This window comes from Oncorhynchus nerka, linkage group LG24 (assembly GCF_034236695.1).
Source record: "Oncorhynchus nerka isolate Pitt River linkage group LG24, Oner_Uvic_2.0, whole genome shotgun sequence".
NCBI classification, from domain to species: domain Eukaryota; kingdom Metazoa; phylum Chordata; class Actinopteri; order Salmoniformes; family Salmonidae; genus Oncorhynchus; species Oncorhynchus nerka.
This window is the reverse complement of record NC_088419.1, coordinates 74,093,302-74,108,379: the sequence shown is the minus strand read 5'-3', so window position 1 is coordinate 74,108,379 and position 15,078 is coordinate 74,093,302. Positions and strand designations below refer to the sequence as shown.

The window sequence follows — 15,078 nt, the reverse complement described above, 5'->3', positions numbered from 1 at the left end:
TGCCAATTTTAACCGCACACTTGTTGTTTGTGTACATGGATTTTATAATGTCGTATGTTTTACCCCCAACACCACTTTCCATCAGTTTGTATAGCAGACCCTCATGCCAGATTGAGTCGAAGGCTTTTTTGAAATCAACAAAGCATGAGAAGACTTTGCCTTTGTTTTGGTTTGTTTGGTTGTCAATTAGGGTGTGCAGGGTGAATACATGGTCTGTTGTACGGTAATTTGGTAAAAAGCCAATTTGACATTTGCTCAGTACATTGTTTTCATTGAGGAAATGTACGAGTCTGCTGTTAATAATAATGCAGAGGATTTTCCCAAGGTTACTGTTGACACATATTCCACGGTAGTTATTGGGGTCAAATTTGTCTCCACTTTTGTGGATTGGGGTGATCAGTCCTTGGTTCCAAATATTGGGGAAGATGCCAGAGCTAAGTATGATGTTAAAGAGTTTTAGTATAGCCAATTGGAATTTGTTGTCTGTATATTTGATCATTTCATTGAGGATACCATCGACACCACAGGCCTTTTTGGGTTGAAGGGTTTTTATTTTGTCCTGTAACTCATTCAATGTAATTGGAGAATCCAGTGGGTTCTGGTAGTCTTTAATAGTTGATTCTAAGATCTGTATTTGATCATGTATATGTTTTTGCTCTTTGTTCTTTGTTATAGAACCAAAAAGATTGGAGAAGTGGTTTACCCATACATCTCCATTTTGGATAGATAATTCTTCGTGTTGTTGTTTGTTTAGTGTTTTCCAATTTTCCCAGAAGTGGTTAGAGTCTATGGATTCTTCAATTGCATTGAGCTGATTTCTGACATGCTGTTCCTTCTTTTTCCGTAGTGTATTTCTGTATTGTTTTAGTGATTCACCATAGTGAAGGCGTAGACTCAGGTTTTCCGGGTCTCTATGTTTTTGGTTGGACAGGTTTCTCAATTTCTTTCTTAGATTTTTGCATTCTTCATCAAACCATTTGTCATTATTGTTAATTTTCTTCGGTTTTCTATTTGAGATTTTTAGATTTGATAGGGAAGCTGAGAGGTCAAATATACTGTTAAGATTTTCTACTGCCAGGTTTACACCTTCACTATTACAGTGGAACGTTTTACCCAGGAAATTGTCTAAAAGGGATTGAATTTGTTGTTGCCTAATTGTTTTTTGGTAGGTTTCCAAACTGCATTCCTTCCATCTATAGCATTTCTTAATGTTACTCAGTTCCTTTGGCTTTGATGCCTCATGATTGAGTATTGCTCTGTTTAAGTAGACTGTGATTTTGCTGTGGTCTGATAGGGGTGTCAGTGGGCTGACTACAGCAACAAACGCCCAAGTGTATCCCTCATTTTAACCCGACATGTACAATACAAATCTATATAATTTCACAAATGATCTGTTTATTTAAAAAAAATGATCTGCTATTGTATTTTCACTATCACCAAACCCCCCAAAATATGAAACCATTGTATTTAGAACCAAACATTTTAATTTTCATATACACAATGAATATAAAGCCAACAGACCAACATGTTCTCTAGTTTCTGTGAAACTCCACTGTTTAACCATCATCATGAGTAGAGAGCCATGAGAAAAACATGTATTTTTTATTTTCTTCTTTCTGAAGGTTGCGAACACCAAGTAAACAGTTAAACATACACAAATGTCCGCATGCACAACACCTTATTTGTGTCTAAACTCTCAGTCCATTAAGTATTAAGGATATAACTGAAGATGATGAAGGGGCAGAGCTTGACTTGGGCAGGAGCTCACTGGAGCTGAGTTCCCGGCACCTAAAATGTTCTACGGCTTGAGCTCCTGTTCCTCTTATCGAAAGGTGTTGTGGAGCTCCTTTACCTAAATATAAACAGTACTGGAACCTATTTCAGTCCAAGTCAAGCACTGTGAAGGGGACTGAATGCAAACAAACAAGTTCAGTTTGAGAATCCGAAAAAACTCAAAGCTCATAAAAAGCAGCATAAAAAGCATGAGACAGTCAACCAATAAATAGAGGATGACTCAAACATCAAGACAGAATAATTGTGGTACTGTAGATGTCAGTAAATCATAGACATGTTGCAGAAGTCCAGAGAGAAAGTGTAACAGGACCCGCTGATAGAAAGTACTGTTGTAGTGTCTGTCTCAGAAGAAGTGTTGTTTAGTTGATGAATCTAGAGAGAAGGTTGATAAATCCAGAAAGAAGTTAACATAGTGTCTCCTTAGTCCTTAAACCTGTCAATCAAGTGATGTGTTTCTAACTCCAAGATGATCCATTAGTCCTTAATTCTGTATAGGCTTTGTCAGTGATAAGTTTCTAGCTCCATGATGGTCCACTACCCCTGCAGAGAGGCAGCATACTCGGGCGAGAAGCTGGTCACAGTGATGCTGGTTGTGGAGACCTCCAGGGGTGATATGAGCTCTGCCAGGCAGTCCCGGGAGACAGACAGGGTCTACTTGATGAGATACTGGGCTAGGTTTAGGTCCTCAGGGACTGGGTTTATGAAGCCAAGACTGGACTCCTGGTCCGAGAGGAGTTGCTTCAGCATGCTCCAGTCACGCTCAACAAACTTACCACTCTCTTCATTGTAATCTTCCTCTTTGTCGTTCTCCTCCTCCTACCCCACTGTGCTCCTCCTGCTGCAGTTGTCAGAGGAGCTGAGGTGCTCAAAAGCTTGTCTCAAGTTCAGTTCATAGTTGGTAGAGAGGGCTTTGGAGGGGCGTCAGTCATGTGTACAGGTTGGGGTTGTTGTTTGATCCAGTCTGTCTCATTGTCCTTCAATGCCCCTTAAAAACAGTTGACAATGACATAACAATTCATCTTTCCATAAGTCCATAGTCATTACAAAGGTATCCTGCATGTCACTTATGTTATTATCCCAACATTTAGATGACTAAAGTTTCACCCTTAATGCAACTGTGTCCTCTTAACATCCATTAATAATCAAATGACAGGATGAGTCAATAACCTGTCCTCTATTCCACTAGGAGAGAGGCAGGAGGCCCTCATTTCACCATTGTTGGTACCTAGTTACAGACCAATGGGTTATAATATGAAATTGTTGACATAATGTAGAATTATATCATATGCATAAGTCATGAGTAGTCACTGACCTGGACTGTGGGTGACAGATAGGATGGACAGCTGCCTTAAAGGTCAAGCACAGAGGGATGTAGTTGTCTGGATGTGTCTCTTTTATTCACCAGTAAAAGACACAGTAAGCCATTCATTGCATTGCCAGCGCTTGTTAGTTAACTCTGCATAACTCAGTTTGCTCAGGCACCAGTGATATGTTTGAAGAAATAAACCGTGCAGGTATCTTTAACTAATGAATATAACTATTGTATTGTACAGATATGATTATAATACTGTCACAAAAACCTAAATTCAGGCAGAAATGCTTTACAACACAAAGGGAAGTACATAGGTTAATCTAACATTTCCCATCTGATTTTATGTACAGTTTCTTTCTGTAATTAACACTGCTTCAATATCACTGTAAATAACAGATCCATGCTGGCAATGGATGATACAATTGACCCCTTATTGCTGTTGACAGCAAAAACAAGATTGATATGTTTTGCACTGGGATAGAACGTAACTAGCATGCATCCCAAATGCCACCATATCACCTGTATAGTGCACTATATGAGGAATAGGGTGCCATTTGAGACGTGACCCCTCACTAAGTAATAGCTTTGCTGTATCATATGAGAGTGAAAGAGAGACATGGAATGTAAAGATTGTTCTAGACACACCACATACAGAAAACTACCAGGCAGTACCACACGTCTATTGAACCAAACCAGCATTACATAATAAAACAAGTAAAAAAAGAAGTAAAAACAAACATATTGGGTGGAATAAATAAAAAGACACAACAAATGGCCATGTTCTACTATCATGCAGATGTCTTTTTGATAAGCAGACTGATGAGAAGATACAGGTTAGAAGGGTCAGACAATAAATAACAAAAACAAGCCAATCCTGGGTAGGCAAGGGTCCCTGTAGGTAAGTAAAACAAAGATTGACATCTTTCTCAAAAGCAATCTGGTCGTAATGACAGCTTAGTATTTGTGTATTTACCCTCCAAATCAACTGGCCACTTTGCATATTATTGTGTCATTTGATTTAAAAAAAAAAATCATATCTTGGTTGCACGTCTTCTGCATGAAATACAAATGATGGAAACATCAATCTAATAAATAATATCATCAGCTGTGGCTTAAAAAAGGCCAGGAGCTGTTGGATTTCGTTGCATTCACTAAAAGAAACAATGAAAAATCATTGAATATTTGCATTTTTATGTACATCAAAGTGCATTCGTACAACTAGGCCTACATCAATCCACCACACCTTGTCAGAAGGCAGGGGGTTTCTAACCAACACATGACACACTACTTTACACTAAATATGTATCCCAAATGGAACCCTATTCCTTACACAGTGCACTACTTTTGACCTTACGGGCCGTGGTCAAAAGTAGTGCCTTATAAAAGGGAATAGGGTGCCATTTAGGATTCACCCTTAATATTTTAGTATCAGTTCTCATTGAAATCAACATTGCTTTTTCTTTCCATAACTAATCTACGTAGTCAAGGTCAGAATGCCTCTGAAAAAAGGTAGTTCAGTTGTTATAAGATGATTATAGCTAAGCTACTTCTGCACGTTTCTAGATTGATCAATCTCCATTTTTCTTTTTACGGATATTGGTGTTACCAATTCAAATCAAGGGACTGGTACACAGATGTTTTGTGTATTTATAACAAGCTTTCGGCTACACTATATGGGCATATAAAAAAAAACGACCCCTTATCCAATTTGAGTTTGAACTAGTCAAGTAATCTGTATTATATTCATTTTGAGAGGAAGGGGATAAGTGTACGTGTCATAATGCAAATGAATAGTCTGAGCATCATGTTATATCAGACAGAGGAGATTGCAAGATACAAAGGGAGAACTAATTAACTAACTATGACTTGACTAATGGAGTTTGGCTGGGTGGGGAGGGAGAATGGGTGAGGGCTTTGGCTACAGGGTTTAAATTAGGTGGGTTCCTAGATGTAGATCATTATACATTACCTGCTGGGGATTGTGGGATAGCTGCATGTATAGGAGAGCCCCCTTTTGGCTGAGGGTCATTTAAGTCTGTATGTAAGTCTGATCTCTTGCTGTCTACGTGCACAGGTACAGATGCTTGGCTAGGCTTGGTTGAGGGGTTCTTGCGTGGTGATCCTCCATTGCTGTACTGTTCAGCAGGCCGGAGGTCTAGGTGGCAGGGTCTCTCTCGCTCTTGGGGAGGCAGGTCAGTGGGGTCATGGTCCAGAGAAGGGCAACCAGGGCTGGGCTCTACTCCCTCCACTTTGGTGGGGTTATGGTCATCTACCAGAGGATCCTGGATCTCAGTGAGGAAAACAATGGGTTTGTTGGGTTTGTTGTTGTTGGACTCGTGCTCGTTGCCTTGTTCCTGCTGCTGCTGAGGTGTGCTTTTGGGAAAGTCCGATGCCAGGTGCCCCCCAGAGTGAGAGACAAAGTTGGGGACTGACTGAGGGGCCGGAGAATGGTTGCTCCCGAAGACGTTGCAGGGCGTGAGGGGGTCATCAGGCTGTTGCTGGGGCGGAGTCTGCACCCCGCACTCCTCTGATCCCAGCTCCTCACACTCGTCAACAGAGATCAGAACAGAGCGGCGGAAGTTAGAGGCTGATTGGTAGTCCAGTTGCTGCTGCTGTTCGTTGACTTGACCAGGGTCAGCTCCATCCTCGAAGGCCATGTTCACAATGCCCTGGAATTGAGAAGAGGGATCGGCAGGAGGCAGAGGGGCCTGGTGAACAGGAAGAACCTCCACCTCTGACCTCTCATCCTCTTCCTCAGACTCCTCAGACTCCTCAGAGGAGAAGAGCTGGCTGTCGGGGACCTGCTTCACCGTAATGTTGGCCTGCACCTCCTCCTCAACAGGGACCTCGTCTCGGTCCCTGCTCAGCCAGGAGCGCGGGCGTTGCTTCACCCCTTCCTCCTCGCTGGTCTCTACCTCGCACCCCTTCAGCCTCACCTCGACCCGCAGTCCACCATCCAGCATCTTCAGCTCCTCAGGCGTACTCGTGTCACTACTACTGCGACCCAGGAAGTCATGGCAACGCATGGTGCCACCCCCTTTGGATTCGCCGCGCTCGTTGGAGCAGCAGTCATCCACGTCATCCTGGGAGCCCCCGGCGTCGTAGTCCTCAGAGCGAGGCTTGATGTCGTCTGATGAGGTGGTGGCACTGCCGGATTCTGACTCGGGGCTGACCTGGTGGTGCAGGCTGCTCCACGAGTCCTCCAGAGGGCTGCCTGGAGTTGGGGTGTCCAGTGGAAGGTCTGTGGCTGAGCCAGGAGTGTGTTTACATGTGTGTGTCCCCTCTGTGCGCTTAGCAGGCTCTCCGCTTACGAGGTTATTCCCATTAAACATGTGGTTGATTGCTGGTGGCTGATTAGACAGAGCCCTGACTCCTCTTGTGCAGTTAGGTTTACCTGGTTGTTTGGCAGATTTCTGAGGACTTAGCGTAGGGCTGGCGTTCAGGGGTAAGGAGAGGGAGTCCCCTCCTCCACTGTGGCCCTGGGGGCATGGTGGTAGTGGGATTTTATGAGCTGGACTCTGCTCTGTGGATGTTGCTACTGGTTCTGAGGCCTTCTCTCTGGGATCTGAATGTGAGGAGACCCTCTCTGTTCCGGAACCAGTGTCATTAGCCTGCTGGGTCTCTGTAGAGGTTTTACCATTAGATCCCTCTTTCTCTTTAGCTGTAGGCTTTTTGGATGAAATGACAGAGGATACGTTTTTAACTGGCCCCGCTGACTTGGGTGAGGCTTTCTCTGTAGGAGATTCAGAGGTAGCATTCTGCTTTGGCCCAGGTTTGGCCATTGCTAGTGGAGGCTGTTTGGAAGGAGAGGAGCTGGAGATGGCTTTTACTGGTTTAGAAGTAGATTTGGCAGTGGCTGCGGTAGCTGGGGTGGTTTTTGTGGTCTTCCTGGCTGCTTTGTCTGCTGAGACTTTGGAACCATCCTTATCCTCCTCTTTCCTGGGAGACGCAGGCTTTCTGGCACTCAGGGATGACCCAGGTCTAGAGACTGCATGAGAGGAGAAACATATTTCAATAGTTTGGCCCAGTGAGATGTTAGGATTTGTATTGGAAGAAACACTCATGCACGCATGGATGCACACACGTCCACACGCGCGTGCAAACACACACGGTTTCTCACCCTGGTTCTCAGCTGAGCCTGTTGGTGTGCTCATCCCCTTTGTGTCTGCTCTGGCTCCTGTTCCTACAGTTGTTGTTCTTCCTGTAGCGGGGAGCTTGGCTTTATTGACCTCTCTGGTGCTAGGCTTATTGGTAGGGCTGATCAGGGAGATGAAAAAAACATGAAGTCAAAAGAACAGCACCGGAGAACAGAAAATTAATCCTGACACTCACAAAATGAAAGCCATTTTAATTGCTTAAAAATATGTTTAATTTAGGATAATAACAACAATCATTCAATAAAGGATACAAAATCACAGGGTCTGATCACACTAAGGGATGAAAGCGCATAAACCTCAAAAGACCATGGCATTAACAAGTACTGCAATGTATCGTTTCACCCATCTCTGTATGGACTAGCAATTACCACTATATAACAGTGAGGGGCAGCAGAGTTACTTCTACCATTTCTCAGGGATGGTCTACCAAGATTGGATGTTCTGATATCGGGTGCAGTGCTGCTTACCTGTTGGTCTTTGTGGTGTCTGTTTTCTGGGGGGGTTTGGTCAGTGGAGATTTGGTCAGAACTTTAGCCTGGGTTTTTGTCTTAAGATCTAAAACACAGAGGATCGTTATAGTGCGTTTAACCAAACACTGATATTTATTGTTGGAAACGGTCTCATTTCAGAAAATGAAAATTGCTCACTTAGAATGAGGGATTAAGAGGCAGAATTAATTTATACAGCTTACTGGGGACAAATAGAGCAACAATAAACAGGCAGTTTTGAGGGGAGAAATGCTAATTGAAATCATGAAATCCTCAAACAAAGTACAGAGATGATTCCATTATAAGGAGAGCTAACAAGGATGTGAGAGCTAGAGGCTAGGAACTGATATTAGTACTGCACATCAAAGCCAAAATATTGCAAAATCAGAGGCAATAACATAGAGCTGGAGTAGAGTAGATAGATGGGATGACTGGGCTGGTTAGAGAGAGGGAGGGAGGGAGGGAGGGAGAGCATATGGCACTCTGAGTCTCTCCCTTTCTCTGTTGAATGAAAAGGAGGGACAGACCGGCTGAGGCCTTATACTCTAATCTACACCTTATTGAGTCCTTTTCGCACACATACAGTGCATTCGGAAAGTTTACACATTTTGTTACGTTACAGCCTTATTCTAAAATGGGTTAAATTGTTTTCTTCCCTCATCAATCTACACACAATACCCCATAATGACAAAGCAACAACATGTTTTTAGAAATGTTTGCAAATGTATTAAAAATAAATATTCTGACCCTTTACTCAGTACTTTGTTGAAGCACCTTTGGAAGCGATTGCAGCCTCAAGTCTTCTTGGGTACGACACTACAAGCTTGGTACACCTGTATTTGGTGGAGTTTTCACGCATTTTTCTCTGCAGATTCTGTCAAACTCTGTCAGGTTGGGTGGGAAGCATCGCTGCACAGCTATTTTCAGGTCTCTCCTAAGATGTTAGAACGAGTCGGGAGATGCTGCCACCACCATGTTCCATCGTAGGGATGGTGCCAGGTTTCCTCTAGTTGTGATGCTTGGCATTCAGGCCAAAGAGATCAATTTTGGTTTCATCAGACCAGAGAATCTTGTTTCTGATGGTGTGAGAGTCTTTAGGTGCCTTTTGGCGAACTCCAAGCGGGCCGCCATGTGCCTTTTACTGAGGAGTGGCTCCCGTCTGGCCACTCTACCATAAAGGCCTGATTGGTGGAGTGCTGCAGAGATGGTCGTCCTTCTGGAAAGTTGTCCCATCTCCATAGAGGATCTCTGGAGGTATTTCAGAGTGACCATCGGATTCTTGGTCACCTCCCTGACCAAGGCCCTTCTCCCCCGATTGCTCAGTTTGGCCGGGTGGACAGCTCTAGGAAGAGTCTTGGGGGTTCCAAACTTCTTCCATTTAAGAATGATGGAGGCCACTGTGTACCTGGGGAGCTTCAATGCTGCATAAATGTTTTCGTACCCTTCCCCAGATCTGTTCCTTAACACAATCCTGTCTCGTAGCTTTACGGACAAGTCCTTCGACCTCATGGCTTGGCTTTTGCTCTGACATGCACTGTCAACTGTGGGACCTTATATAGACAGGTGTGTGTCTTTCCAAATCATGTCCAATCAATTGAATTTACCACAGGTGGACTCCAATCAAGTTGTAGAACCATCTAAAGGATGGTACATTTAAACAGGATGTACCTGTGCTCAATTTTGAGGCTAATAGCAAAGGGTCTTCTGGTATTTCTGTTTTTTATTTTTAATACGTTACAAAAAATCTAAAAAAATCTGTTTTCACTTTGTAATTGACGGGTATCGTGTATAGATTGATGAGGAACATTTTTACTTAATACATATTAAAATAAGCCTGTAACGTAACAGAATATGGAAAAAGTCAAGTGGTCTGATTACTTTCCGAAGGCACTGTACACCCACACCCACCCACACACACTCACACAAAACACAAACACAAGCTCTCACACACACACACACACACACACACACACACACACACACACACACACACACACACACACACACACACACACACACACACACACACACACACACACACACACACACACACACACACACACACACTAAGCTTTAGACATTGAACAATCAATGCTTCCCATTTCTATACTGTTTAGACCCACTGTGTCTGTATATATTGTATACTTGACATAGCTCACTGTAATATATATATTGTTGTACATATCATTCATAGTATATCTTTGTGTACATTAATCCCATGCACATAAGCACAGAGAGTGTTTTGGATTATTGTTATAGTGTTATTTGGATTGTAATTTGGATTTGTTTCAGATTTTTCTAGATTTAAAAAAAGATTTAGACTTTCGCTGCACCTGATATAACATCTGTGTAACTGTGTATGCAACCAATAAACTTTGATTTTAGTCTACAAACTAGCATACACCGTCACCACAGGAGCTAGGACCAGACTTGCGGTGGAGAAACAATTGGTCTGTGTGTGAGCTGTGTGGCTTTTTTGGGTGTCTGTTACCACACAGGCTGCGCTACCTATATGGATGTTCATTTCCATGGTGCTACCATTGAACTGATTAATACGTGTAAAAGAAAGGAGTGCTTTCTGATTCATCTTTATACACACCACTACTGCAACGCGTTTCTACTTCAATGTATTCTCTCCCGTCTCCCTATTTGATTTATTTTACCTTTATTTAACTAGGCAAGTCAGTTAAGAACAAATCCTTATTTTCAATGACAGCCTAGGAACAGTGGGTTAACTGCCTTGTTCATGGGAAGAACAACAGATATTTACCTTGTCAGCTCAGGGATTCGTTCTTGCAACCTTTCGGTTACTAGTCCAACGCTCTAACCACTAAGCTACCTGCCGCCCCTCTGGGATAAAGCATAACTCATTTAAATCACTCTGCTACTTATTCTTCACAAAACCTGCTACCATTCATTTCTGAATCAAACTCATTTTTCAGACACTCTAACTTTCTGCCATAAAATCAAATGAATGTCATCATAACAATGAGTGATTTAACCCAGCGTCAAAACTGGTTAGAATCACGTCATTACAGAGTCCTTATCACAACGTCATTACAGCGTTATTATCACAACGTCATTACAGAGTCCTTATCACAACGTCATTACAGCGTTCTCTGCTGCTAAAGCCACTTTCTACCACTCTAAAGTCCAAGCATCTGCCTCTAACCCTAGGAAGCTCTTTGCCACCTTCTCCTCCCTCCTGAATCCTCCTCCCCCTCCCCCCCCTCCTCCCTCTCTGCAGATGACTTCGTCAACCATTTTGGAAAGAAGGTCAACGACATCCGATCCTCGTTTGCTAAGTCAAACGACACCGCTGGTTCTGCTCACACTGCCCTACCCTGTGCTCTGACCTCTTTCTCCCCTCTCTCTCCAGATGAAATCTCGCGTCTTGTGACGGCCGGCCGCCCAACAACCTGCCCGCTTGACCCTATTCCCTCCTCTCTTCTCCAGACCATTTCCGGAGACCTTCTCCCTTACCTCACCTCGCTCATCAACTCATCCCTGACCGCTGGCTACGTCCCTTCTGTCTTCAAGAGAGCGAGAGTTGCACCCCTTCTGAAAAACCTATACTCGATCCCTCCGATGTCAACAACTACAGACCAGTATCCCTTCTTTCTTTTCTCTCCAAAACTCTTGAACGTGCCGTCCTTGGCCAGCTCTCCCGCTATCTCTCTCAGAATGACCTTCTTGATCCAAATCAGTCAGGTTTCAAGACTAGTCATTCAACTGAGACTGCTCTTCTCTGTATCACGGAGGCCCTCCGCACTGCTAAAGCTAACTCTCTCTCCTCTGCTCTCATCCTTCTAGACCTATCGGCTGCCTTCGATACTGTGAACCATCAGATCCTCCCTCTCCACCCTCTCCGAGTTGGGCATCTCCGGCGCGGCCCACGCTTGGATTGCGTCCTACCTGACAGGTCGCTCCTACCAGGTGGCGTGGCGAGAATCTGTCTCCTCACCACGCGCTCTCACCACTGGCGTCCCCAGGGCTCTGTTCTAGGCCCTCTCCTATTCTCGCTATACACCAAGTCACTTGGCTCTGTCATAACCTCACATGGTCTCTCCTATCATTGCTATGCAGACGACACACAATTAATCTTCTCCTTTCCCCCTTCTGATGACCAGGTGGCGAATCGCATCTCTGCATGTCTGGCAAACATATCAGTGTGGATGACGGATCACCACCTCAAGCTGAACCTCGGCAAGACGGAGCTGCTCTTCCTCCCGGGGAAGGACTGCCCGTTCCATGATCTCGCCATCACGGTTGACAACTCCATTGTGTCCTCCTCCCAGAGCGCTAAGAACCTTGGCGTGATCCTGGACAACACCCTGTCGTTCTCAACTAACATCAAGGCGGTGGCCCGTTCTTGTAGGTTCATGCTCTACAACATCCGCAGAGTACGACCCTGCCTCACACAGGAAGCAGCGCAGGTCCTAATCCAGGCACTTGTCATCTCCCGTCTGGATTACTGCAACTCGCTGTTGGCTGGGCTCCCTGCCTGTGCCATTAAACCCCTACAACTCATCCAGAACGCCGCAGCCCGTCTGGTGTTCAACCTTCCCAAGTTCTCTCACGTCACCCCGCTCCTCCGTTCTCTCCACTGGCTTCCAGTTGAAGCTCGCATCCGCTACAAGACCATGGTGCTTGCCTACGGAGCTGTGAGGGGAACGGCACCTCAGTACCTCCAGGCTCTGATCAGGCCCTACACCCAAAGAAGGGCACTGCGTTCATCCACCTCTGGCCTGCTCGCCTCCCTACCACTGAGGAAGTACAGTTCCCGCGCAGCCCAGTCAAAACTGTTCGCTGCTCTGGCCCCCCAATGGTGGAACAAACTCCCTCACGACGCCAGGACAGCGGAGTCAATCACCACCTTCCGGAGACACCTGAAACCCCACCTCTTTCAGGAATACCTAGGATAGGATAAAGTAATCCTTCTCACCCCCTCCCCCCTTAAAAGATTTAGATGCACTATTGTAAAGTGGCTGTTCCACTGGATGTCTTAAGGTGAACGCACCAATTTGTAAGTCGCTCTGGATAAGAGCGTCTGCTAAATGACTTAAATGTAAATGTTGTTATCACAACGTCATTACAGAGTCCTTATCACAACGTCATTACAGAGTCCTTATCACAACGTCATTACAGAGTCCTTATCACAACGTCATTACAGCGTTATTATCACAACGTCATTACAGCGTCCTTATCACAACGTCATTACAGAGTCCTTATCACAACGTCATTACAGCGTCATTATCACAACGTCATTACAAAGTCCTTATCACAACGTCATTACAGAGTCCTTATCACAACGTCATTACAGAGTCCTTATCACAACGGCATTACAGAGTCCTTATCACAACGTCATTACAGAGTCCTTATCACAATGTCATTACAGCGTTATTATCACAACGTCATTACAGAGTCCTTATCACAACGTCACATTTACATTTACATTTAAGTCATTTAGCAGTCATTATAGCGTTATTATCACAACGTCATTACAGCGTTCCTTATCACAACGTCATTACAGAGTCCTTATCACAACGTCATTACAGCGTCATTATCACAACGTCATTACAAAGTCCTTATCACAACGTCATTACAGAGTCCTTATCACAACGTCATTACAGAGTCCTTATCACAACGGCATTACAGAGTCCTTATCACAACGTCATTACAGCATTATTATCACAACGTCATTACAGAGTCCTTATCACAACGTCATTACAGCGTCATTATCACAACGTCATTACAGAGTCCTTATCACAACGTCATTACAGAGTCCTTATCACAACGTCATTACAGAGTCCTTATCACAACGTCATTACAGCGTTATTATCACAACGTCATTACAGAGTCCTTATCACAACGTCATTACAGCGTCCTTATCACAACGTCATTACAGCGTCCTTATCACAACGTCATTACAGCGTCATTATCACAACGTCATTACAGCGTTATTATCACAACGTCATTACAGAGTCCTTATCACAACGTCATTACAGAGTCCTTATCACAACGTCATTACAGCATCCTTATCACAACGTCATTACAGAGTCCTTATCACAACGTCATTACAGCGTCATTATCACAACGTCATTACAAAGTCCTTATCACAACGTCATTACAGAGTCCTTATCACAACGTCATTACAGAGTCTTTATCACAACGTCATTACAGCGTTATTATCACAACGTCATTACAGAGTCCTTATCACAACGTCATTACAGCGTCATTATCACAACGTCATTACAGAGTCCTTATCACAACGTCATTGCAGAGTCCTTATCACAACGTCATTACAGAGTCCTTATCACAACGTCATTACAGCGTCCTTATCACAACGTCATTACAGCGTTATTATCACAACGTCATTACAGAGTCCTTATCACAACGTCACATTTACATTTACATTTAAGTCATTTAGCAGTCATTACAGCGTTATTATCACAACGTCATTACAGCGTTCCTTATCACAACGTCATTACAGAGTCCTTATCACAACGTCATTACAGCGTCATTATCACAACGTCATTACAAAGTCCTTATCACAACGTCATTACAGAGTCCTTATCACAACGTCATTACAGAGTCCTTATCACAACGGCATTACAGAGTCCTTATCACAACGTCATTACAGCATTATTATCACAACGTCATTACAGAGTCCTTATCACAACGTCATTACAGCGTCATTATCACAACGTCATTACAGAGTCCTTATCACAACGTCATTACAGAGTCCTTATCACAACGTCATTACAGCGTTATTATCACAACGTCATTACAGAGTCCTTATCACAACGTCATTACAGCGTCCTTATCACAACGTCATTACAGCGTCCTTATCACAACGTCATTACAGCGTCATTATCACAACGTCATTACAGCGTTATTATCACAACGTCATTACAGAGTCCTTATCACAACGTCATTACAGAGTCCTTATCACAACGTCATTACAGCATCCTTATCACAACGTCATTACAGAGTCCTTATCACAACGTCATTACAGCGTCATTATCACAACGTCATTACAAAGTCCTTATCACAACGTCATTACAGAGTCCTTATCACAACGTCATTACAGAGTCTTTATCACAACGTCATTACAGCGTTATTATCACAACGTCATTACAGAGTCCTTATCACAACGTCATTACAGCGTCATTATCACAACGTCATTACAGAGTCCTTATCACAACGTCATTGCAGAGTCCTTATCACAACGTCATTACAGCGTCCTTATCACAACGTCATTACAGCGTTATTATCACAACGTCATTACAGAGTCCTTATCACAACGTCATTAGAGCGTCCTTAT

General features: G+C 43.7%; 1 pseudogene; it reads right to left on the bottom strand.

The window, feature by feature from the left end:
* Positions 1 to 639: 639 nt before the first annotated feature.
* Positions 640 to 15,078, bottom strand: part of LOC115108571 (BTB/POZ domain-containing protein 8-like) — a 43,616-nt pseudogene continuing 29,177 nt past the window's right edge.